The sequence below is a fragment of the Chaetura pelagica genome, unplaced genomic scaffold (genome assembly GCF_000747805.2).
Source record: "Chaetura pelagica isolate M959 unplaced genomic scaffold, ChaPel_1.0 scaffold344, whole genome shotgun sequence".
NCBI classification, from domain to species: Eukaryota; Metazoa; Chordata; class Aves; order Apodiformes; family Apodidae; genus Chaetura; species Chaetura pelagica.
In genome coordinates this window covers 7,825,338-7,851,437 of record NW_009953098.1, presented here as the reverse complement: position 1 = coordinate 7,851,437, position 26,100 = coordinate 7,825,338, and the positions used below count along the sequence as shown (strand labels likewise).

General features: G+C 38.6%; 1 protein-coding gene across 1 annotated transcript in view; it reads left to right on the top strand.

Annotated features, from left to right (window-relative positions):
- The window catches only part of COL4A6 (collagen, type IV, alpha 6), a 123,336-nt gene that overhangs the window by 46,707 nt on the left and 50,529 nt on the right, over positions 1-26,100 (top strand). The window lies entirely within an intron of this gene.

Here is a 26,100-nt window from a genome sequence, read left to right as displayed (position 1 = left end):
GTGAGGGACAGACCTACTTTGGTTCTGAAACACAATATCCTGTAAAAGCTTTGACCTTTAGATAGCAATGAGCATCGTTTTTCTGTCTCTTTACATTCCCAGGCTTCAGCTTGATTGTTTGAACTGGCCATAACACTGTTGACCTTGCAGTTTGAGCTCTTGGCATCTCTTTTGTTAAGATGTCACAAAGATTTTAGGCTGTTTTCATTGCTGACCTGAGAACTCATTTGGCTTTTAGCTTGTTTCTTACGTGACCTGTATTGGTAGGCATTTTCAGTCCTTTAAACATGTGTTCCATCCTACTGAGACCTGTCTATGGAGTAAACTGTCTGCTAGAAGTGGTAATCTTTCCCTTTTACAACACTACTTCCATCAAGCCATACTCAGCCTTGCTGACACCTTCTTGGACATCTGCAGGCAGCTACTGGAGTCCTGCCATGCCAGAGGATAAGGAGGTGACTGGCTGAACGGGGAAAGGGGATGGTGTGATTACATATCCTACAGCACAGCTTATTTCTTGGAGAAGACTGTACAGCCTGAGGCAAATTCCTTGGCTTCCTGCCTAGCTTTTCCTCCATTGCAGCAAAACCTTTAAGTTCAGAACAGGCTAATGGGAGATGGGACTTTGCCAATGCCTCGAATCCATATTTTGTTTAAAAAAATGTTTCAGCTGTCAATTTTGAACAATTAACCAGATCAGAACAAAGCTAAGCTTTTTTTAAAAAAGAAAGAAATTAACTAAAAAGCACAAGGAAAATGACAATAAACTGACAGCTCAAGGAAAATAATATAGGCAGTGTCCTTAAATGTCCTTCTCCTCGAGTACACTTCTGATCAGATCAAGCTGTGATGAAGTGGTTTCTGACCGGATTCTTTAAAAAAGTTATTTAGGCAATAAAAATGTCAAAAGTGCCTAAGACCCACTGCCTGACTAGTGAAAGGTATTTCTATGGGATATAGACACATAGAATCCCCAGGTTCTTGTTTTTGCTATACACTGTTATTGCATATATAGGATTAAAACAAAATAAATAAAGTTCAAAGTCTCTGGTCTCTATAAAGTGAGTTAGCTCTTTGTGGAATAGATTAGGTTTTTCTTCAGAAGAAAGGGTGGTACAGTGTTTGGCTTGCAGTCACTTAGGGAGTTCTTCTAGCAGAGTGGTAAGGCACATATCTTACAAGAGCAGGCTGTCGTTTCTGGTGGTTTGTGTTACGAGTGGCTTGTGTTAACTTTGAAAAGCCGTAATGGTAGCTGGTACCCATTTTAGGCTCTTCAGTAAAGTTTAATTTGATCCAGTTTACTGTGAAGCTTGCATAACAAGATACCTGTTATGGAAGCATCCTTCGTCTTAGCCAGTGATTCAGAATTGGTCCTTGTATCTAAGGATAAGTTAATGAAAAGCCTGGCTCTGTGTAATTGAGTGGCAAAAATCCTGGGCCACTTTGCAACCATTCTCCCCACTTGATCAGTTCTTACCTTGTAAAGATTTATGGGTAACAGTCCAGCAATTTGTGCAGAAGTCCAGTTCTTAATGAAGAGGTGTCACCTTCACTGAAAAGTCCCAGCTAGGACCTTTTCTTGGAGGTTTTCTCAGAGGTCAAATGAAAAGATTAAACTGAGTTTGTGGCTCTTAATATTGAAAGACACAAAAAAATACCTAGTTAAGTTTACATGTCATGTGACAGTTTAAGAATAAAGGTAGTAGCAGAAGAATCTCCCCCAACTGATTTTGACCAGTTACAAATCTTGGAATTTTGCATATGGTTGTTCAGTTATACTAAACTGCATTGTTAGAATTTACACTGACTTTAATTTGAGATCTAACCTAACACTGTGCAAAGGAAATGCTGGGTAGCATCACAAAGAATAAGAGAGTCCCCACCTACAGTTGGAGTCTCTAGATGATCTGTGGGAATTTTAAATCTCTCCCTTCTTCCGTTTGTCTGGCCATCTGAGAAGCCAGCTGTCAAACTAGCACAACAAGCCAATTTTTAAAGTAAGTCTTGTGTGATTATGGGAATGCCTAAATATACCTGGTGTGTGCAATCTTTTGGGGAAGGGAGATGGTCTGAACATAGACTTGCACTTCGTGAACTCACTTCGGCATACATGTCTCTTTCAGAACAACAACTGAGGGGCAGAAAAAGTGCTTTATATTAGACTATCAAGGACAAGAGGGAAGGTGGAAAAAGCAGTTGTATTAAATGCTGATGTGAGGCAGTAAATGTACATTCTGGTGCTAGTCTCTGTCTAGTGAAAGGCTGGATTTCCCATGTGTTGTTTCAATGCAGGCGAGTAATCTAAAGCTAGAACATTTTTGGGACTGTCAGAAGAAATTATTATACTTAAACAGTTGTTTTTCACTCCCCTTTCTAGCTATTTGATCCACAGTTTATGAGCAGGGATAATACCCTTTGAAAATGTTGTGCTGAATTGATTGCTGTCTAGCAAAGAATTGCACTGCAGATAAGTCAGCAGTAACAAGGAGGGTGTTTCCCTTTTTGCAGAGTTTCAAGGAGCACTGAATAGTAGATGGCCTGTACCATTTCATCTCTGCAGCTCATTTTGCATCTGCTTATGATAGTGTTGGCTTTTTTTGTTTTTATATGTTGTCATCTACTTTCAAACACTCACAAAGATAAACTAGCAGACACAGTCCTTGTTGCATATGTACTTTCTCCTGTTGCCTGTTAGCTTATCTTGGAATTTATAACAATATTAGGGTTTGTTTTAAACTTTTCTCTACATGTGCTGGATCTATTCAGCTGATACTAATCTTTCATTTTTTCATTCTAAGTCCTGTCCTCACCTCCCACACCAAAAAAAGAATTTGAAGATAAAAAAAGTTTCCAAGGCTCCACAGATTACTTGGCAGAGTCTGTGTCCCAGGTGGATTTTAAACCTTAGAATTGCTGTAAATTGGGAGAACTTGATGTTACCAATTATATTTCATTTTTTCCTGTGATATGCAATCATGTCAAATAATGTATTTCTTACACATTATGTTTTTTAAAGCCTGCTAAAATATGATCATATGATCAATTAGAAAAGTATTAATAACATTAGAGAACCTCTTTCCTGCTCAGAAAAAAACCAGAGACTATTAATAGCAGCTAGTGTGGTTGGAGGAGTGTTATCTGTAGAATGAGGCACTTGTTTCTGAGGACATGGTGGGCACTTTAAATCAAGTCTCATCTCATGAAGTGAAGGACCACTGGTGTGCATAAGGTGTGCTGTGAAGCCCAACTCCTGACCCAGCTTCGATCAAAAGAAAACCTGTTGGTGTACTGCAGACTACACTGCAGTGTGAAGCACAGCACACTAAGGAGAGATTGAGTAAGACTGAGAGATTTTGCTGAAAAATGCAGTCAGAATCTGAATTCAAGGCTAGTGTACCCAGAGATACATAAGATTCCACAGGTTTTCTCTAAAGTTAAAGTGATGATAATAATTGTAGTGTAAATCATCAGTAGGCAATCAAAGAGTTTTTGGTAGAATTACTGCAGATCAAACACACTAGAAATGATAGATCCCCAGCATCCATGCACTGAACAGCATAACCTGAGGTCAGAACTTTGGGTGATTGAATCTAATTGTTATCTAGCATAAACTAATGTTGCATTGGCAAGAGATCTTAGATTAACTTTTGTCTGGAACTAATCCCCTCAATTTAATACTGGGTATCTTGTGATAATTAGTTGAAGATTGGTTGACATTTCTTTGCTATGAAATTGTAATAATTACAACTTGTATTTTTTAATAGTGTTCGCCAAATTCTGCTTTGGCTGGTTAAACACTCTAATTGGAAGAGTTGAGGGATATCCTGATGAAACACAATGTCTTTGAAAGTGTCAGCCTAGCAAAATGATTTATTTATTTTATTTTTTTTTTGGCAGAAGCATTTTACACAAACATATTTGCTAGAGACAAAATTCTGTTAAGCTGTTGGTTCAAACTTCTCTGTGTTTCTATGTGGCTTCCTACTACCTGGTTTGACAAGCGCTGTAGGATATAGTGATTCCATTTTGATATCCATGACCTGCAAATTGGCTTGCTATACTGATTAAAATCAAACCAAATTATGAGGTGTTGACATTTCCTTCAAACTGATAGTGCAAAGATATGACCAGTTTTAAATATTGTGATAGTCTACTAACCATGGGTAATCAGGTTGGTAGAGGTAATACTGGGATCATGGTGCAGTTATTTTTATAAAGATCTTTTAACATCCAGTAGAAGGAGGGGCGCACACTAGCAAATACACTAAATTCATATACAGGAACATAGAATCAGTTCTCTAGTAATGTGAGCTCAGAAAAGTAAGTCAGATAATTCAGATGGGAACAGAATGTTCCTTAATTCTAGAGTGTGTTCTTCATCATCATCCAGTTTAAAACATTCTGTGAAGCTATGTTTCCTGCCTTTCTCGCCTTGTTACCTACAAGATTTCTTTCCAGTAACTTTCTTCTTAGAATAAGTACAGCTGATTATTTTTTCCTGTTGCAAAAGAGCACAAATTTTGGACTAGATTACATGTATGTTTTGCCATCATTTTTTATTTCACCTTCAAGCTTCTCCAAATGTTACTCTAGGTTCTTCCTTTCCACTTGCATTGCAGAGGACCTCCAGTCCAACTACTATTCCGTGGTCTTTAAAAATGCTTTTTTTAAAGTCTTGTATCCAAACCTCAGGTACTTGAATCTGGTAGACATGCTTGGCCTCAGTACTTTTCCCTCCTTTGGCTTTCACAATTCCTGTCTCCTATGTTTCTATTTATTCATTCATTGTCTCAATGTGGTGAATTGTTTTCCTTTTCTCTCCCCCTGCTACCAGCTGTGTGTCACACTGGACCTGTAAGAATGTCCTTACAAATGTCTCACTGTCACCTTACATGCAGCAGAGTCAGAAGCCAGTGTCCTATTTTTAACTAAGTCCTCCTTTTCCATCCTTGACTTGTCTCTTTCTGCCAGGTTATAACCAGTTTCTGACATTCTCTACAGTGTCTCTGAATCTGTTTCCTTCCTGTCTACACATCAACAATTCATGTCACTTTCTTCTGGCTATATCAGAAGAAGCTAGAATCTCCTTTCTGACTGGTGTCTAGAAATTCAGTTTATAAACTATTGTCCTGACCTCTCATGTAATTGTCTTTTTACTGTCTTTTAGTCATATTTGAAGATGAAAGATCTTGGACCTTTGTGTATGTCTACCTCATGTAACTTGTTCATCCTGTCCAACTTCTCTCCTTGCCTCATTTGTCTTTCGATACCAGCTGATTGTACAGTATCTTAGGTTGAACTCTGAAGTGGACTGACTGCAGCATAACTGGGTGTGCACAGCACCTTAGGAAGGCAGGCAGGTTCAGCCAGCAATCAGACCTTTCTCCTCCAAATGTGGATGTAAGACCTATCCTTTTAAATTATTTTGTTGTGTTGCAGTTTTGATGATATTGGAGTACTTTCACCCTTAGTATAAACTGGTCATAGAATATATGTAAATGATGTATAATTCTTGTTCAAATCCCCCTCTGGTTAAACAAATAAAGTGCCATCATTTTATTTGGGAAGGGGATTATTTATAATGTTGAAAAATCTTGACCATCTGTTCACTGTCATTAAGAAGTTTTGGCAATATTTTGAGAGAAAATGAGGTAATAGTTAAGTCAAACAACTTACGTGCCAGCTGCTTTTTTAACAGCTGCCAATTTATTTTTTTTTTAAATAATAAAACTAACATTGCCAAATGCAGTATTAAGCAATTATTGTACATGTCCTCCTGACCCAACCTAAGCACATTGAGCCTAGCCCTCTAATGAGAACCACACCATATACTAACTAAAATAAAAAAGATCTCATTGCATTTGAAAGTATCCTTTATGCAATGGGTATCAAGACTAAACCTGTTCATTCATACAGTCTTGCATCATCTCTCATCACCTCGAGTACGTTTGTGAAGACTTCTTGAGGTGACAGGCACCCATCTTTTCTCACTTACAGATCACAGAATTCAGTAATGGTGAACAATTTTATTTTAGCAGACTAACCAAGGAGTTCCTGGTAGCAAATCTTGTTTCCATTCTTTCACAGTTTGGCCAAACAGATGTGTGCACTAAATGAGGTTAAATATATTCTAGGAAACATAACCTGTTAAGAAGACTTCCACAGCTTTCAAAACTAATCAGAAACCAGAGCATTGTTGTATCACCAGGGTGGCTGTGGTGACTCTGTGACCTGACACTGTTTCTAAATCTGCCTGCAAGGGCAGCATATTTTGTGATTGCAGTGGGGACCTGTGTTTACTTTTAAAATCAACCAGAACAGGGGTCCTCAAACTGCGTTCCGTAGAGCACTTCCAGATGGCCTGGAAAAGCCCAGCAAAGAAGTATTTGTTGCTGTTCAAGTAGTTGTGCTTCATGTGAATTGTAACCCAGGATTTTAAAGTCTTTCCATTGTTTTGGGAGCAAACAAAACATTTAAAAAGCTCCTTGCTGCATCATTCAGTTCTTTGAGTTGTTTTAGCTTGAGAAGTTATGTAGCCTCATTATACCAAGTGAATATCTTTACTATTTCTCCTTTCTTGACTGAGAAGTCGTCTCTGGTTTCCTCAAGTTGAACTTCACGAAAGGGAGGTGTTACTGGTATGAATTTAAGTTGAGACAACCACTGAAAGTCACATGGTCAGCTGGTAGCAGAGTCAGATTGCTCTGCCATGAAGTGGGATATGTCCTTTTCATCCAAAGACATAGTAAACTGTGATACTCCTTGTTCTGATGCTGGCAATGTGAGCTGAGGATGCAGGCATCTTGCCTTGGGAATAGATACTTTATAATTTCTTGTTTGTACAAGCTGCCATTGGTAATCTGGGTGGGTAAACTACTGTTTCCCTTGAAGCCAATGCCATCACTCCCACTGATTTCATTTTATGTATGTAGACAGATGGGAAGACAGATCCAGAATAGCCTTCTCCCTCCTTTGGAGCCTTGCCATGACTGGCCTTCTGATCTAGCTTTCTATCTGTGGCACTTTCTCCAAAACCAAAAATGACAAGCTGTGCTACAGATTTGATCCATACGGACAAACCAGAGTTCAACAGCAGTTTCCTAGTAACCCCTCCTGCTTCCTAAATACTGGAGAGTAAAAACATCCCCATATCCAAATTTTGTCTTTATAAAAATTGTTAGGTCTTTCTTGACTATAGTGTTTGACAAATCTGAGGTGTTTTACTTGCCATATAACCCCTTAGAACAGGATTAATATTTACCCTTTATTTTCTCGTTATTATTATTTTTTTCCACAATAGGTGAAAAGTTGTAAATGTTCTTAAAATTGTTTTCTTTCAGTCATTTCACCTTGCAGTCAGAAAGGCAAATAAGAATTCCTGTAGGAAGAGAAACTCCCAGTGTCCTTCTCAGGACAGGAGAAGTAAATGTTAATGTTAGTCTGTAGAACATATGAGTGTCCAGTTGGACTTTTGCTTAGCAAAAGCTGTAAGGTTTTATCTGATGATTCCTGAAAATGTTTCACTTGAAAAGAGATTGCTAATGCCTACTTAGATTGGAGAAATGGCACAAGACTTTGCCTTTCCTCTCCAAGCAGTTAACAGACAAGATGTAGTAACTTATATCCTACCTTGAAATTACTCAATTGGCTTTTTCTTCCATCACGTTCTGTATATTTCATGTATGGGATTTGCTTCCTAGACTGTGTCTTAGTAGCATTTTTCTCTAGAACAGGTTCTCTTTAATACCTTATTTTCTACGTACCTCTCTCCTCTCACCCTATCCCCAGACTTTACTATCTTCTAATTAAGTGTGATTACTTCCGAATATTCCTGGTACTAATTATTTTTTTAAGTTTCTTAAAATGAGAAGAGGCAGCCTTTGCAGAAACAAGAGTTGTCTTTAAAAAGTTTCCTCTGGCAGTAAGTGAAAGGTGTGACAGAGATTTTCAGTGTGATCTTTTGAGCAAGTCACCCTCTCGGAAACAGAAGGATCACAGAACCAGTCTATGAGCAAGGCCCAGTTCTAAGAAATTTGGCTGGCAGGCTCAAGCCAACTCATGAGCCAGGAAAACAGCCGACAGCAGGGATTACTACAAAGCAAACTTAATTGGACAACAGATAGGCAGGAAGTACGCCAGTCATGGAGCCTGCAGCCAGATAGAACACACAATGAAGATGGTTAACCAGGCAAAACTGTGTTTGTACTGGTAAAAGAGGCTGTGGTGCCAATTGGCTGGAAGTAAAGCCAAATGCATGAGTTCCCCAGGCTAGCTGTCAATCTCTGTTTTTTTGGAAAAATATGCAATGTTTTTGGTGCAGCTTTTCCTGGTAGGAAATAATAGATTTCAGAAGCTAGGGGAACATCCTGACTTTTCTCAGCTTTCCATGGTGTGTGAGGTTGAAAAGCTGTTTGGAGGTAGTTTTCTTTCCTCAGAAGAGAAAAGGACATGTATCTACAGCAAAAAGAAGAGAGTAGGTCCTGTGAAGTAACTGTATACTAATGTTTCTTTTTTACTCTGGTATCTAACGCCTTATGTGCCTTTAATGGAAGTAACCAGGCATTCTCTGAGTCTGGAAAAGGTAATGCAAGAAGAAAAACAAACAAGCCCCAAAACAAACAAACAAAAAAGAAAAAAGAAGCAAAACCCAGCAAAGCAAGAGAGTCTGAATCACAATGTCATGTATGCATCATTGGTTCAAAAAAATGTATTTCAAAATTAGTTTTTATTGCTTAAAATCATCTGAAGGATTAGGAGTGTGTTACCTGATCCCTCTGTATGACTACTGAAAATCTTAGTCCATGACTAAGCTTCATCAGCATTATAAGGGTTTATTAGAATAAATGCAAGAGCCTGTTCATGACTGATGGGCAAGGAGAACAGAGAGGTGTCTCTTTGTAAATGAGAAATATGCATAATTTCACAACTGTCTAATGTGAAGCTGATTTTATGAGTGACATAATTAATCCTTTTTGACATTCTGTGGAATTGCCAAGATAGAAGACTTGGAACACTGAGTTGTACCAGGTGTCATTCAGTTACTTGTTTTGGAAAAAGGAACATTTTAATAGTCTGAAAAGTAGTCTAGATACAAATGTTGTTATTAATAATGAATGATGGGGGGGGGAGGGAGGAAAAACTGTCTTTAAAAAATCAGTAGTGCTGCCAAAACAAATTAAAAAAAAGTAGAAGTAATTTTAAATGCCTGGTTTAAATCCATAACAAATACATGAATTATGCACAACTTCGAAGGAGTAGGAAAAAGAAATATCTGATTGTCTCTTGTACTTTTAAAAAATTTTCAAAGCAAAGCTCTCTATTAAAATGACTTGGTGTGTGGTGAATTCTCAGTGTGCAGTAAATTTTAAAAAAATTAGTACCTGGTGCTAACACAAAGAGTGTAACAGGTCTGTGCTTAATTTTGTCTTTTGAAGTTCTATAAAGATTTTAAGAGAGAGATCTCTTGGATTTGTGTTCACATCCAAAATATTCTGCTGAAACAGTATGGCAGAACTTGTCCTGCTCTTTAGTCAAGCTGTGTCCTGTCCATCTGCTCCTGAAGCTGGGGTGCGTATTACCACAGTGGCAAATCCACTTCAACACCAAATTTGTTTTGCTGTCATCTGTATTGCCAGACCAGCATCATCTGCTGCCTGCTCGTGTGTCTGGGTATTTTCATTTCCTGTGAGGTTCCAAAAGCACAATCAAAATTTCTAAATGTGGAAAAAAAAACACAAATGCATCAGCCAGGGTATTCTCGATACAGCTCTTTGCTGTAAACTGCTGCACTTTGGGAATAGATTTTAGTGTAAAAGTACTGGAAGGTCTCAGAGTATACACACAGAGCCCATGCTCTGCAAGGCAAGGTCACTTTATGTAGTGTATTTTCAGACTGTGTTAGACATCATGTAGGTCATAGAACCAAAGAAATGTCTTTAATCTGGGCATCCTGTCCCCTTGTAGTAGCAAGATTTGTAAATGGTCGTGTTCAGTTATGGTTTTTTTTGTTTATAATTAATTTAATCTTTGTAACTTGGACCCTTAACTGCAGTGATAGCTGGTTTGGATTGATGGACAATGACATCACTCTCAAAAGTGCAGAAGTTATAGCTTGTGTACTTTGACAGATACTTCCTGGGACATGAACAGCATATGAGCTCCCAATGCTTTGCAGTAGTGCAGTTAACGCTTACCCTCAGCCCTTTCTGGGAATCACAGTGCATGCTTATCAGTAATCTTGTAATTGCAAATATTGTTTAATGTAGTCTCACAAATATATGGAGGACTGCTTACCCTGTCATCATGAATCACACTTGGTGAACAGCTGGAATGTAAATCAGGGTATTCTTATATCAAATATAGGCAATGGGTATTTTCTAGCAGATTTTTAAACAGGTTTTGTTTCTTTGTGAAACGTGATTTCCCTCGATGCTTACTGACTGTACTGGCCATTCTGAATACCTACATGATGTTGTTGTGGCATTTCTTTTATTATGACGACTAATGACTGAGGATCCCAGCTGAGATGGGAGATGTCCTGCAGTGCAGGGCAGTTACCAAAATACAGTAAGAGACAGTTGGTGCTCCAAAGTGCTTTCACTCTGCAAGAATTACTTTAGTTACGCATTTTCTCAAGTTCTAGTTAAGAAATCTGCCACTTACTCAACTGTATTTTCAGGAAAGTGTGTGAAAATAGAAATTCTTTTGAAATAAACCACTCAAAAGTTAAGTACTCTGTACTCCTTAAGAGACCTCTGAAAGTAGTTAATAAGTTATTCTGGAATACATTTTCTTTCCAAACTTAGTGACATGTGAAAGAGAAGATAGCAGAAGAGGTTGTTCATGTCTCATTTTAATTAGAGCATGTCTTGTAGTACAAAATGTCTTTGGAGTGTATTAACCTTTGGAAAGTCCTTAGTAATGGAAATGTAGCCTGGTCTGTCTCACAGCAAATTCTAAATAAATAAATAAAGTCTGCATGCAAAATCAAGGCAGCAGGTGGTCATTCCCTGTGTAAGTCCAGCTGCACTTGAGCTGTAAATCCAAGAGCATTACAAAACTAGCAACAGGACATCCAGTGGTTCCTTGTAGGCTTGGGTCAGTGTTCCTGGGACATAAAAGGAAATTTTCCTAAGATTTAATGTTTTGTCTTGAAACAATAAATGACATAAGTGTTATCTCCAGGCTTTTTCCAGAGCAGTGAATTAAACTCACTTGTTTTTCTAACATCAGGACTAAAACCTGAACTAATCTATTCTAACCATTCCCTTCTTTTTTTATCAGCTGGAATATGTGTTAACTCCTGAGAACATTTGGGAAAATAATAGTTCTGCTTACAGTGGCTTTATTCTGTGCACTGGCTGACAAAAAGCAGTCAGGCTTTCCTTCACAGTGTTAATGTAGTTGCCATATTCTGGATTATTGTTTCCTTCAGGAGTACTTGTCAGGGGTACCTCTACCATATTTAGATGTCTCTAGATTTATTTACACTGATAAGAGAGTATCTGCAGTAAGCAGTGTTCTGGCTCTGTCACATGCTTCTGTTGGTACCAGTATTTTGAGCTTTAGTCTATGTTGAAGAGGAAAGGTATGTTCCCTTGGTGTTACTAAGGAATTTTCCTTCAGCTGTAATTCAGGATTGTAATTTTCAAACCTTCAAAGCAAATTGATTTCAAGTTTCCAAGAATGACTGCTCAGCCAACCACTCACGTAGACCATTTTAGGTGAATTTTGCATAAGGGAAGCAGTTTCAAGAGAAATACCTCCTGATGTATTTTTCTTCTCACTTGTTTAAAAGAAGCTGTGTGAATGCTTTGTAGAGTGTTGGCAGGGTGTTATAGCTGAATGAATTGCATTTCTGGAAACCTGATCAAAATTAAGACCTAATTTATTTTGCAAATGATACTTAATTGTAACACTGCTGAGTAGATGTGGCATTTCAGAACAGCGTCCATCATACTTCACTGACTTCCAGTGCAGGGCATTACCCTTGGAGGAGGTTTCAGAAACAGCTCTATGAGCTAGCTACTGGAAATACCCAGAAGTTCCTGATGTTGAACTTCTGATTAGTTGAATGACTTCAAAGAAGTGAAGATTTTCTCTTCAGTAGATGGACAAACAGAAATGGGCAGGCAGAAGGAAGGAGTGCTGTGTTTTTTTTTTTCCCTTTCATACTGTATCACAGTGTAGTTTGTCCTGGAGAAAAAAACAAGCTGTGTGTTCCTCAAGGGTGGTGAAGCTTGAATGGTCCTTCCATCTTGTGCAATAGGCTTCTTTGAAACCTCCAGATATATGATCTTTTCCAGACCTTCTCTGTGAGCAGCACAATTCTGCCATGTTCCCAGGCTGTGACTTGCAGTGTCACATCAGAAGAAACATTTAAAAGTGGTTTCCTTTCCCTTGCAAAATGGGTTTGGGATTTTTATTGTTATTTCATAACAGTCTTGATGACTTCTGAGGAATTGTGGTGCTTGTTGTATCTATTTCAATGAAGTTTCAGTGTTCAAAGACCTGCAGAGGAAAATGCAGTTTACACAGTCTTTAATTTTTTTAATTTTTTTTCCATCTTACACTTTTTCAGTAAATGCATCTCTTGTCCCAAGGGAAATTGAAGTGGGAGTGTATTTAATTAAAAAAAATAACATCCTTGTTAAATAATCCTGCACTTAATTAAATTTCCTCTGTTTTAACTGGACATAGAAACAAATAACTGACAAACAAAAATAAAGATTCTTGAGGAATACTGACTTACCTCTGATAAGAACCGTCTGGCATATAAATAATTCTTTTTCACTTATGCTTTACTAATAAAGCTCAGCATTTGGTTCACATTTCCTCTTTGTACTTTGGGGTTACTTATAAATAAAGCCTAATAGATTAAAAATATTTGACATGAAGCCTAAAGCTCAGTTTGTAGGATTTTTTTAATCATTTTTGTTGTATGTTGGAAAGCATATGGTATAACTGGTTTCTGCCTAGTAAGTACGTGAGTACAAACAAGTATCGTAGTTCTCTATTTGGTAATTGTGAAAATACGGAAAAAAATCCTAGTTACCAGTTTCCACATAGTTAATAGTACAGCTGGAGTTATTATTTTGGTAGCCAGATACATTAATAGGGATTGTTTCTGGGACTTAAGACTATGGCCATAAAATTCTTAGAGGACCTGGTAAAAGTTACCTTGGAGAAGTTGTTTCGTGTTTCTGTGACTGTTTCCATCTCCATTTTTTTGCTGGTCTCAGCTGTTTATCCTCAGGCTGGCTGGATTGTCTTCAGGAGCATCAGTCAGAGACTACCTAAGGCAGCAGTGTGTGACCTGGCAAACCCATGATAAGGTCATCATAAATACAGGTAGCTTGTAAGTCCCATTAGTGCTCATTTCATACAAGTTGCCTTTAGAGGTGGCCTGCAGCTGCTTCTACTTCGTGCACTGGTTATGCTATGCAACTGCAAGGGATGTTGAGTTTTGTGGTTCCGGCTAGAAACGTGGACTTCTCCTTTCCAAACTGCGTGGGCTTGGTATTTTCCTTTGTACACCCAGATTTACCTAAAGCCTACAGCTAGGCAGACACATGCATCTGTCTGCTTGGATTGCAGCTGAGTGTAGGCTTCAACTTTGAATCAGGTCTACACTCAAAATACAGTGTTGATCTATCATATATATTTGCTACTTGAAAAGGCAAAGAGCACTAATGGAGTTTAGCCTGGTCCTGTTTGAGGATGGTAATCCCTAAAAAGGGAGCTGCAGTTCCTCATAAATCTGGATTTTATGTTTCTGGCCTGGCTTTAGAAAAAAAAGTTGAATCATGGGCACATACACTGAAAAACTGACTTTTTGAATGGCAAATTACCATCCCCAGGAGGCTGACTAGCCCTGTTCAAGGCATGTGGCAGTGTAAATAGTTCTGCCTGTCCTACTTGTTATTTTGTAAATTAATCCTCTGGGATATTAAATGGAAGTTGATTCACTTCAACAAAGAGTTTAAATGATTTCTCACATACTTATTTTACGTCTGGAAATTTTGGTCTGAGAATGGATGTAAAGCAAACTATGAAAAGGAGAGTTAGGAGACTTTTATGCTTCCATATGCTTCCTAGCTGCTTTTCAATCACCTCGACAGATCAGCAGTAGAAATACCCCCTGTAAAGAAGCTGCCTCTCTTTAGTGTGTGATTAGTTAAGGAGCACTGTGACCAATGTGGTTTTACTGTGTTACTGTTTCTGGCCTATGAACACTTGCATGCAATAAAGCTCTGACAGAATTACTGTCTTTTCATCCTGTCTTAAATGACAAGGCCACACAAAAAAAAAAAGGTCTGATTTTATGATGAATCAAATTAATTATTAATTTTTAAAAAAATTAATCAAATTCATACAAGAGGTGGGAGAGGAAACAAATTGGTATTCACTTTCAGTGGTCCCTTCCTGAAGGAGAGCAACAAGAAATGAGAAATTTCTTCTGGGAGGAAACAGTATGTTTTTAATGCTTTAAAACTTTTAGCTGTTCTTGGTCTCATCTGAATTGTCTTTAGCAAATACCTCTTGTGACTTTATGATGAGATTTTTCAGAACACTCTAAGAAGAGTTCTGCAATTGAAGAGAATTGAGTTCCTTTGCTCCAGATAGTAATGGGTTTGGATGTCTTAATGTCCATGGTCTTTTGCTGACCTGTTGTGAGAGAGGTAGTTATTTCCTTTCTTCTGACCAAACAGTAACCAAGGAGTGCCCCTTCTGCCAGTCTTCTTCAGGGAGTGGTAAGGACTCATCACTTGTATTCTGTTGGGATCTTCCATTTGAATGTCACTGCCAATTCAGTGTGTGCTGCTGCTGTCACTTGCAGTGTTATCCTTTACTCTTTTTATTTTCTTTCCCACAGCAACGAGGATAGTATGTTCTATTGTCACCCCTCATGAAAAGAGGGGAACTGGATCAGCTAGGTAGTGTTGAGTCCATACTGAGAGCCGAGTACAACCAGAGTGCACAGGTGAAGCTTTCCAGCACTGCTGGTGCTAAGTTATCTTGCCCTCTAGCTCATATTCTGCAAAGAGAGTCTCCAGGTATGTGAGCTCTCAGCTTTGTAAACAATAAGAAGAGCTGTAGGGAGACATGGAAGCTTACAAAGTAAGTAAAAAGAGAGGGAGGCTGAGAGAAGGGAGCTAAAATAGCCTGCTTTGCCTGCCATTGCTTGTGTTATTTTCAGCATTAGTTGTCATTACCAGATGCAGAAACATGAAAACAAGCTGAGGACAATTAGAACATTGCAGGATTAGGTCTTTAGCAGAAACTTTTCTTCAAGCAGCTAATGAACATGTTTGAAGTTATTTAGTTTTAAGAGTTTTGACTTGCAGGTCCTTCTTTGAAGTGGCTAGTGAGCCAGTCCTTCAGCAAGCAGAGTATCCCGAGTGTGGCAGTATTTGGTTTGTATGGGTATACATGAGGCACAACAGCATCTTCTGGTGCCTGCTATTGATTTGTAACTAGAGTAGTTTTCCTCTTTGGAATTAGAAAAGAGCATGTTGCACAGGAAACTTGTGTCAAGAACCTTTAGGAAAAGGTACTGCCAGGTGAAAGGACGTTGCAAAATTGGACCTTATCCACATACGCTCTTCAGAGTAAATCCTTCCTCTGTTGCTATACATTACGTTATTGGTGAAATATATCAGCAAATGTTTATAGTCAAGGAAAGTTTGTACTAACACTGTGTCATGCAACTAATCTGTTTACATTATAAATAGGGAACACTGAGTTAGCTCCATTTGCCTCCAGATGCAAGCATCTTATTAAATATTTATACATGGACTAGACTGTTTACTTTGCACCTCATACTATAGTTGTATTGGGAAGATCCAGAACACCTGGGTTTTAGTGAAGTCTTAAGGAAAGTTTGCTTCAACTTTCCTAATTAAGGATTAAGAGCTCACTGAATTACAGAGTATATGACAGGGGAGTTTTAAATGTAGAAGCATTGGTTCTAGAAGTACATTTCTAAAGTTGTGATTAACATAATACTGATGAATACCAGATCTTGATGCCACTCTTGTTCTGCTGCATTCCAACAGTTCTTAGAGAAGATAAATGGTATCAGAAATATCAGAGAGATTAACAGAGTTTCTCCTGGTTTAGGTTTGTTGGAGGTCTGTTCTTTACACGAGTGAAAACCAGTTGCTAGCATTAAGAAATCACTTGGCTGACTTCACTGTTGGTACTCCAGATGTATGTAAAAAAGATAAATGAACGGGGTCCTGGACCATGGTGTTACTGGTGTGCTGGCTCTGTAAAGCATCCTTTTTCTTTCTTAAGAGAGGCTGGAGATCCAGCCTTCCTTTCCATCTTTAGACATAACAATACATGCATAATCTGATACCCAGAAGTAGAGAGTAGTGTGAGAACAGTTTCACTAACTAGGCAGGAAGAAGATAAGAGCCTGAATTTATTTTGCAGAGGATAATCCAGTTTCTTGGTGTTGAAGCACTGTTGCCTGTGTGTTTAACAGCTGTATCACTTGAAGAAACGTGTAAAAACCTTAATGTTCTTTAAAATACAAAATTGTGAGTGAAAAACTTCACTGATCTGTAGAACAAATGCTGTAGGTATTAAAAGTGAAAGCTAGTTATTTATGTGTAATCTTGCTAGGTTGTGTATTATCCTAGAGATAACTGGGGAGCACTAGTTTTAAGCCATCAGCAGTGGTTTTAGTGTGCTCTCTAATCTTGCTCAGTCTATACAACACTGCAAATCTAGCAAGAGCTCATCTGATCAGTGCTCACCTCCAGCAAATACCTGCTCACTTCAGCATGAGCTGCAAACAAACAGGAACATTAACTGCTTTTCTAGAATGTGGTGGCCTAGGGTCTCAGGCAGCTTTGAGTGTGAATGGCCTCTGAACAAATTTACACACACTTCTAAGATCTAGTGCCCTTTGCTTACTCCTAAATGCTGCTGCATATCAGGAACTCCTTAGTCTAATTCTTTCTAAGCACAACTGGCTATTCAAGTTACAGACTCTGGAAGGTTTCCAAAACCATAGCAAGCACCACTTGCTTGTCAGAACTAGTAGGGTTTACCCTTTTTTTGCTAAACATATAGCATTTTATATTATTTTAGCTTTATGGAATTAATATTTTAACCACTGTATTCCAAGAAAGAGGGAGCCTTATTCCTGCAAGATGAAGAATTAATTAAATGCAGTTATGACTAACCATGTGCTTTGCTTTTTTCTGGTGAGTCTTTCTGAGCTAATGCTTCCTGTGTTTAAATTAATCTCCAAATATTTTGCAAAAGATTTGAAAGTAAACAAAACCTACAGTTCTAGGTATGTAGTCTTAAAATCTGCTTTGTCTCTGAATGTGTTTGGATAGGATTTAAGAGTTGTATGTACTGTATAAAATTTGCATTCAAGTCTAGAAAAAAAGTATATTTACAAATTGTCTGCTAAGTTTAGTTTCTTGTCACACAGTGCACTGTTTGAGATACTATTTTCTGAATATGTCACAGAATGGTAAAGGTTGGAAGGGACCTCTGGGGATCGTGTCCAACCCCCCTGCCAGAGCAGGACCACCACAGAATCTAGGGCAGGTCACATAGAAACACATTTAGATGGGTCTTGAAAGTCTACAGAGGAGACTATGCAACCTCTCTAGGCAGTCGGTTCCAGTACTCTGTAACCCTTACAGTAAATAAGTTCTTCCTCATGTTGAGGTGGAACTTCCTGTGTTCTGGTTTGCATCCATTGACCCGTGTCCTATCACAGGGCACAAAAAAAGCCCTGCAGCGAAGAATCTCAAGCATGTAAGTTTAAGTGGCCTCTACCCTAAAGCTGCCTCTAGGCTTGGAGTGGAGTGAGGCAGCACACAGCTGTCCATACATGACCAGGTGGTGCTCTCAGAGCGTGCAGGCTCTCAACAGAGTTAAGGAGCCATAAAAATACCACAAGAAGCTGTGCAATGTCCTATTCCTAATCATTAGAGCATGGATCAAGTTTTAGAATTCTTTGACCCTTTTATGATGCTGAACGTATGTGAATCACGTAATATAGATAGACTTAAAACAGTGGTGTAAGATATCTTCAAGGTATTATTTTCTCTCCAATGGTGGCCTGCTAAGAGCGAAGTACAGGTGTGGATCTGATCTCTCTTGCTTTCATGGAAGGCTGCTGGACTTGGAGATACTTACAAAAAAAAAATAAGCCTTTGAAGCTCCTGATATTTTGAAAAGGAAATGCACTTCATATATTGCCTCAGTGGAGAGGAAAGGAAAATGGGTTGTGTTAGTTGTTTCTTTAACAAATGAAGTATGAGCTATTAACAGTAGACTGGTGTATTGTTAGACAAAAACCTGCTATCAAACCAAGTAACGCGTGTTTGATAATAGTACATCACAATCTGAAGAACAAAAGTTTCCCAGATTTTTCTCCACTTGCTGTTGTATCCAGTAACAAAAAGACAAGGGAAATGTACTTTTATTTGTTCAGCAAAGGCAAAGTTTCTGGGTAGTTAAATTTGACTTCCCTGGGGTAGAATATCTGTTATTCCATTTGACAGTTAAGAGCTTTAGAAAAAAAATGTTGCTGGAAAGGAAAGAGAAGATGATGCAGCTTTTTAGACCTAAATCCCCATGTTCAGGATATAAGTTCTGTGCTTGAGCACATCCTCTGTGAGACCTGGGAAAAGGAAACCTAGGCTCCACAGCCTGCCTTTTCCAGGATTGCCTGTAAAACCACCATTCAGCATTTGTGTGCCTGTTTCTTGGCTTTATCATTGGGAGCAATAGTACGAGCAGGGAGGTGGCCACCAGAATGACATAAAAACAAACCAGCAAGAGTATCTGGTACACATCCTCAGTTCTTAGTTTCATGGTTACCACAAATTGAGACCCTTCCCTCACCTTACCCTGTATGGTTGATCAACTCTTAGGAGCTTCCCTTGTTTGTACTCCTCAGTCTGTGCTGCAAATGGTGAACACTATAGCTCTGCTTCCTCTGGATTTATTACAATCATCTTCTTTCTTTTATTTCTCAAATTCCTTTTCCTTTATTCTGCATTTAAGTCTTGGCCCTTTAGCCTTACACTTTCCTCTTAGGCTTTGGATGCAGGGCTAGCTTTCCAGTCCATGGCAGATATAAGACAACATTTCTGCTGATTCTGATTCTGCCAAGCAAAGATCAGCTGTGCGGGTTATAGTAGTGGCAGTGAAGGAATGATGCATATAGGGCCTGATGCTCTGTCTCTGACATGAGGGTTATACCTCATTGAAGTAACTATTTTCTGTATTGATATTGGTGAGAAGACTGGAGTCTTCATATGATCTAAAACTGCATAGAAGCAAACGTTTATTCAGAGGTCCGGATGCAGAAAATGCAAGAACTGATGTTCACTGTTTTGCTGTTCTTGCTGGCTAAAAGTTAGGCTTTTATAAATACCTCCTGGGGTTATGAACAACATAATCTTGTGTCTGAAGGAGGCTGGTATGTATGTGTGTGGCTGAGGGCACAGTTTGTTGCATACTATGCAAATACAGGGTGGTTTGAAGCTTTAAAAAAATATCCTATGGAAGAACATTGCTGCAGATAGTTGTGGTTTAACTGAAATGGGAATCACTTCACAAACAAGGGAAATAAAAAGCCAGTTTGTAGCAGTGATCAATAGAAGATTCTTTTTTCTCTATTCATTTAAAGTATGCTTTGCTTATTTTCCTCAAACAGCAATCTAAGGATTGTTCCCTAGCTGATGGCTCTAGGGGAAGGGCTTAGAGTAGTTTATGTAGCTCAACAGTGGCTGTTCTGGCTGCAAAAGGAGCACTGGCAGCAACTTCCAAAGAGTCCTGCTGAGTCTATGCAGACCAGATCCGCTTCCAGTGCTTGTCCTCTCAGGGTTCTGGGGGTTTGCAATTTTTTTATGAGCTTCTAGGAGACTGCTTGCAGATCTGAGTCAGTTTTGGTTCCTCTAAAATGATGTGTCATCATGTTGGCATGTAATAACACTATTCTTTGATGTAATAGGACGATGCTGAACCAGAACATCACTGCATTGTAGTGTACTGGGCCCCATTTTGTTATATTTTGCTAGCAGAGTTTCCTGTCTTAAACAAACCCCTAAAACTGACTATAATGTGAATTTTGTGTCTCTCAGGCCTTAGATAATTCCTGTTATTCACTGGACTCTAAGTGAGTACAAAATACAGTGAGACATCCGATACCATCTTTCAGACTAGTATGGCTACATCAACATAACTAATAAAAGCTGGAAGAAGGAAGAGGGAAGAAGCTGGTGAGCTGCTTTGGAAATAGTGGGCTGGTTATTGTCTGTCTAAACCTCCCTAGGCCTGCGTGCAGGACACCACCAGTCAGGTTATCCTGTCATCATATACAGATCGCTGATTGTCACACACCAGTGTTTGTGATCTTCAGCACTGCTTCCTTCTGTCTCTCATCAAGGCCCAATGAGCACAGACCGTGACAGGTAAAATCTTCTTCCAGACCTCAGATGCTCCCATACAAAGAGCTATGCTTAATCCCTGGCCTAGTGTGTAATTTAGTAATCTGCATGGTCATGAATTCCAGGGATATATGGGCAGGAAGCGCAGAGCAGTGTGGGTAGCAGGGCAGGCCTACAGAGTCATTTAAGTCTTTGTTGTATTGTGTAGCAAGGGATTTTGAGGACAATGAGACCTGTCTGTCAAAGATTAAGCAGACTGGAAGTGTAGTTTATACCAACAAATGAATGAAGCTTTTTGGAGTGTTAATACAGCCACGTAGTAAATGTTGAAGGACTTAAACATACAATTTATGTGATGACAAGCAACATTGGAATTAATCATTTATTCTATATACATTAGTCAGTGGGAATTCAAGTAGGTGAAGAGTTCATTTCCGTCCTTATCTTGATCAATATGCAACACTTATTAGGAGAAATGAAAAATCCTGGTTTTTTTTCTCTCCTTGATTTAGTTTGAAGTTATTTTTTACTAATTGCAGTTTATTCTCTGTCACTGCCTGGTCAACCAGCCCCTGACTGACTGGCGCTTCTTGTTATCAGGCACTGCAGTAAAATTTCGCCTGGACCTGCTCTGCTTAAGCCTCTAGAGATAACTGGAGTCTTGCCAAATGTTGTGTTTGTAGATTTACAAGTTTCTACTACCCTCCACTCCTTCTGCTTTTGTCTGTATATTTCCAAGCAATGTGTAGATGAGAATTCACAGACTCCATGTTTCCCCTTTAAAGTGAAGTGTTTACATGTTTGCAAAACTCCCCTTGGCTCTGCTATGTAACAGGTCTCTGGGAAGAGTTTTTATTCTAAATTTGCTATCTTGAATAAGCAAATGGTTGCCATCTGAGTTTTGAATCTTGACTACTGTTATCTGTTCCAACAGGTAATTTTGTTTTTAGTAGAACCCTGTACAAGAAAAGCCTCTCAGACCTTTCTGAAGTGCCAGGAACATGCTGGGAAGTCTATGGGAGGCAAAAATGTAAGGGAAACTGCTTGCAGAGGATCTATTGTTCTGCACTGACCCCTTACTGGACAGATCTGTGAATGCCCTACTTTCAGAGTCTGCCTTCTCACTAGAAGCATCCTTTGGGGCTGAATGACCTTAGTGGATAATGAGAACTTTTGCTATGTTTCTCTCTTGTAAATAGAATGTTTAGTATGTGGAACATGGTCTAATGACTAAAATTGATTTTTATTTTTTTTTAGTGTCATTGTATTTTTCTTTCTTTTCCAGAAAAGGCTATTTTATTCACCAGATTAATAATGTTAATAGTTATGGTAATAAGGCTTAGAGGTAGCTCCATGCTGCATAGATCTGTTGCCACATTCAGTCTTGGTTTCAGAATTACATTGTACTCAGTACTAAAATTTGGTTGTAAGAGCACAAAGACTGGATATTGGGCAGAGGAAGGGACATAAATCATGCATCATTAAGAACAAAGGAAAAAAAGACCATATTGTTTTTCTAAAACACTGCTTTACTTGTAGCAATTTACAGATACATGTTTTCTGTGTAGCAGTGAAATTTAATAGAATAATTAGATGGTCCAAAATGATAAAAGTGTGCCAAAAAAAGCAGTGTTGAGACCCTGGTCCAGAATAGGTTAGGCTATGACTTGGATTGTGAGCTAAGTTAGAAGTAAGGTTCAGATTTTAGTTTCAGCTATCTCAGCATCTTACAAGCTTGTTCTCTCAGGAACTTGAGACAAATTGAGAGAAACTCCTCAAGGCGAGATTGGATACAGACATTTAAATCTGCTTTTAGAATTCCAGTGTTACACTTGTGATCCAAGTCTCTATTGTTCATATTCTAATGGTTCTACATTCTGCAGAAACGGAGAACACATAATGACAAACATGAAAAAAATCATCTTTTATTTTATTATCATATTAGTTACCACCTGGAGAAACAAATATTAAAATAAATCTGTGCCATTTTAGTTAGTGCTAATTAGTTTCTACAACCAACTAATATCAAAATATCAAATATTACAAGATGCAGTAAGACAAACTAATACCATCCTACTACGAATAGCCAAGTTACTAGCTATAGCATCTGCTGATAGATAAAGAATAAGAAGAAAAGCCTGAGCAAATGTTATGAAGATTCAAAGATGAGCTTTTAAATATGAAGATTGTTCTTAGTTGATAATTTTTCAGCATTTAAACCAACATGTATGTTTTTCTGCTTTAGCTGGAATACAATTAAAAGAATAACAACAACGCAGAAAACTTCCATAAGTGTGACAGCTAGGGGAGTAATGGCCTCAGTAGTGATAAGAGCTGCTAATTAGCAAATTAATTTATCTCCACTAAAATGCTCCTTAATGATGATCTTCTAAGAGAAGTTGTTGCTCTAGAATAATTACCATGGAAAATAAATTGCTAATCTCCCTTGAGATATGTCATACACTACATTATCACTTTTTGCTGAGGTTACATCAAGCCATTTTTTTACTATAATCTGTTCATATAAACTGCAGTCCAGCAACATTTCCAGTTACCAGTTCACAGATATGATTTGTTGATAGTCACTTTCAAAGGAGAAGTAGCAAATCAAGTTGAAACCAAGTTGCTTGGCTTTGGAATCAAAGACAGGACTGCTTTCTGTAACTGCCATGAACTGAGTGTTTCTGAGGTACCCAGATATCCCATTCAGGTTAAAAGTCTTCAGCTGGCAAAAAACATTGTGGAGGTTTTTGAATCTATGCAAAGTAAAAGGATACTTTATGGGGTGAATTTTCTTTGAATAACAAACCCCATCCCTTTAATGTAATTTAAAAATGGGTTTGATTTGACATTGCAAGAATCTGGGAAGGGATGAGCCTAGCCCAGGCTGCACACACTAGGTCTGGGTCTAAAATTGTCCGAAGAGCGGGAACATTATTATTGCTAGGCCAGAAAAATTACGACAGGATCTTGCCTAACTATTCCAGTGCTTATCAGGGAACCCAGCTGGTGAGCATGAAATAATACCCCTAAAGAATGGCATAATTTAACTTCTTCCTAATTCTTGTTGACTTGTGAATGGTTTCTCTCTAGAAGTCCATGAAGCATTAAATATTGGCAAGAAGTCTTTACCTGATGCTTTTGCAACTGCTCTTGTATGTCTCCATATTCTTCTCTTTATGGCTGTTTCCATAAAAAATACTCCTTTATTGCTGGTCTTAGATGCATCTTGTGGCAGTGAGTTCCCCAGGATAATTGCTAGGATTTAAATAGAGAGGAAACTTAGCTGCTGATAGAAACTAAAATTAGGAATAGCTTATCTGTACCTGAAACTGCAGTAAAGATGAGTGATGTTTCTCTAAAAGCTTTGTGAACTATATTCTTGGATCTAGCGTGAGCCCCTTAGGCCAAGAAGGTGTCATGAAAGCTAAGTGAAGACTAGAGTTCTGTTTTCATGCATGGAAACCTCAAGGGTGTTTGGTTTGGTTTTGGGGTTTTTTGTTTGTTTGTTTTGTGGTTTGTTTGGTTTTTGTTTTGTTTGATTGGTTTTCATTACTTGTTTCTTCATCCTCATTCCTTTCTTTACTGGTTATATATCATATCTGGGGAAGTTTTGGTTCTAGAGGACACTCTTTGTTCCCACAGAGTGAGGGAAATGGAAAACACTCTATCATCCACAGCAGAAAGGGTTTCTGTAACTCCTCTTCCGCCTCTTTGTCTTACGCTTCTGGGTCTACTCCTTATCTCTGAGTTATCTCCTTATCACTGTGTTGTTGGGGGAGCCGGACATGTCTTCATGGTTCTTGATTTCCAGTTCACGGGCAAAAAGAGAAAAGTAGTCAAATGTAATTATAATGTAGTATTACAAATTGTGAGCCAGTGGAGAGGTACTTTTGACCAAAAATTACCAACTCCCTGTTTCCTTTCTTCTTGTCTTGCTCTTCCATTTTCAAAATCCTTCATCTCTTGATGAGTGCTGTAGAGGCTGATGGGCAGAGAATTCTGTGTGTGAAAGAGTGAGTTGTGCACTGAAATGTGCAGTTCCTCCCACTCATTTGCTTCTTATAGAACTGTCACTTTCTTAATGTGCAGACTGGACTTTGATAGCCAGTGCCTTTGTGGGATGCATGAAAGTCAGAGGTTCTGCCCCTCAGTGCAACAGGGAAGACCACACCATCCTATCTGCTAAGGAATAGTTGTATGGGCACTCTCCTCCTGTTGGATTTGCTCATTGCCCACAGCCCAGTTCTGTCTCTGAGGAAACACTAACTTTTCACAGCCTTTGCTTGCAAGAGGAATTAGAAATTTAAAAATTGGACTTCTTGTAAAAGAAGGAACTGGAGAGGAGCCCAAAGCAAATTAACAAATCTGGACACAGCAGACCCTGAGGAGGTTTGGAGTCTGTTCGGCTTCAGCATGTGGCTGAACCCTCCCTGCTTTTCTAGACACAATGTCCCTTTAATAGTCTTAACAGGCCTGATACTGGCAAGATTTCACTTGTTCAGTACACGACTTAATACAGCTAATTTTCTACTGACAACATTTTTTTGCAACAATGAATCTTCTGTCGCTTGAGTCCGTGAAGAAGGCAGCTTGGAAATGCCAGCCAGAGGAGGAGGTAGCCAGAAGTTCATTGTAGCTGTCACTTAAACAGTTCTTGAGAAACACATAGGGCTTTTTAGGGTTGTTTTGGGGGGTGCTAGGGATAAGTGGAAGCGAAAATAATGCAACAGTGCATGTTGTTCTTTCCTCATGAGCCCACAACAGATCCCTTAAACAGTTATGTATTGTAGGGTATATCTTAAGGAGAGTCAGAAGCTGTGGTTTCATGGGCAGCAGTCGTGATGCAACTGTCCATGAGGTCACTAGGATTCAATATCAGTTTTCCCCAAGGGACTTGTCTAATATCTATAATTAGTGTGATATCTTCCTCAGTAATGAGTTAGGTCAAACCCCTTTAAGTAGATTGTGAAAACCAGATAGAAACAATTAAAATAAAAGACAAAACAAAGTCATCCATTTGATTGTCTGATTGGAAAAAAAAAAAAAAGTTACTAAGAGACAACTTTAAACACAAAATGTAAAAGCAGACTCTGAAGTATTTCTGAGGACAATAGATGTACTGCCAGAAGTAAGGGTAGTAAGGCTGAAGAAGAAGAAAGCACAGCAAAACTGGTAGTAATTGTGGGCTGCCTTCCTTTGCAGGTCACACTTGTGTGTAGCATATCTCTATGGGTTGCTGAAGAATGAAGCAATTTTAATTATACTTTTAATTCACGCAGTTTTCAGAAAACATGAAAGCTAATTATAACCAGTTAGCTCATCCTTTGATAGAGCAATAGTGGTGTAGATACCTGCTGTTCTGTATCACCATAAAATGCTTCATTGGCCTGTAAATGACAAAAAAATAGCAATAAAATCAGTGGCATCTGTAGATCAGTCTAATTAGAGAAAAGCCCTGCAACCGAAGCCAGTAGAATTAGGGACTATGACCTTTGCTTTTCATTTGATCTATCTCCTGTTTTGGGGACTGATTGCTGAGGAGTTGTCACTGGGTCATTTTCTACTGCCATGCTCACCAGAGATTTTGTGCATTCTTGGGGGAAAAAAAAAATGCTTTTGCATATGCTACCTTGTCTACTTTCCTGTACAGCCTTCAGGAAAAAGA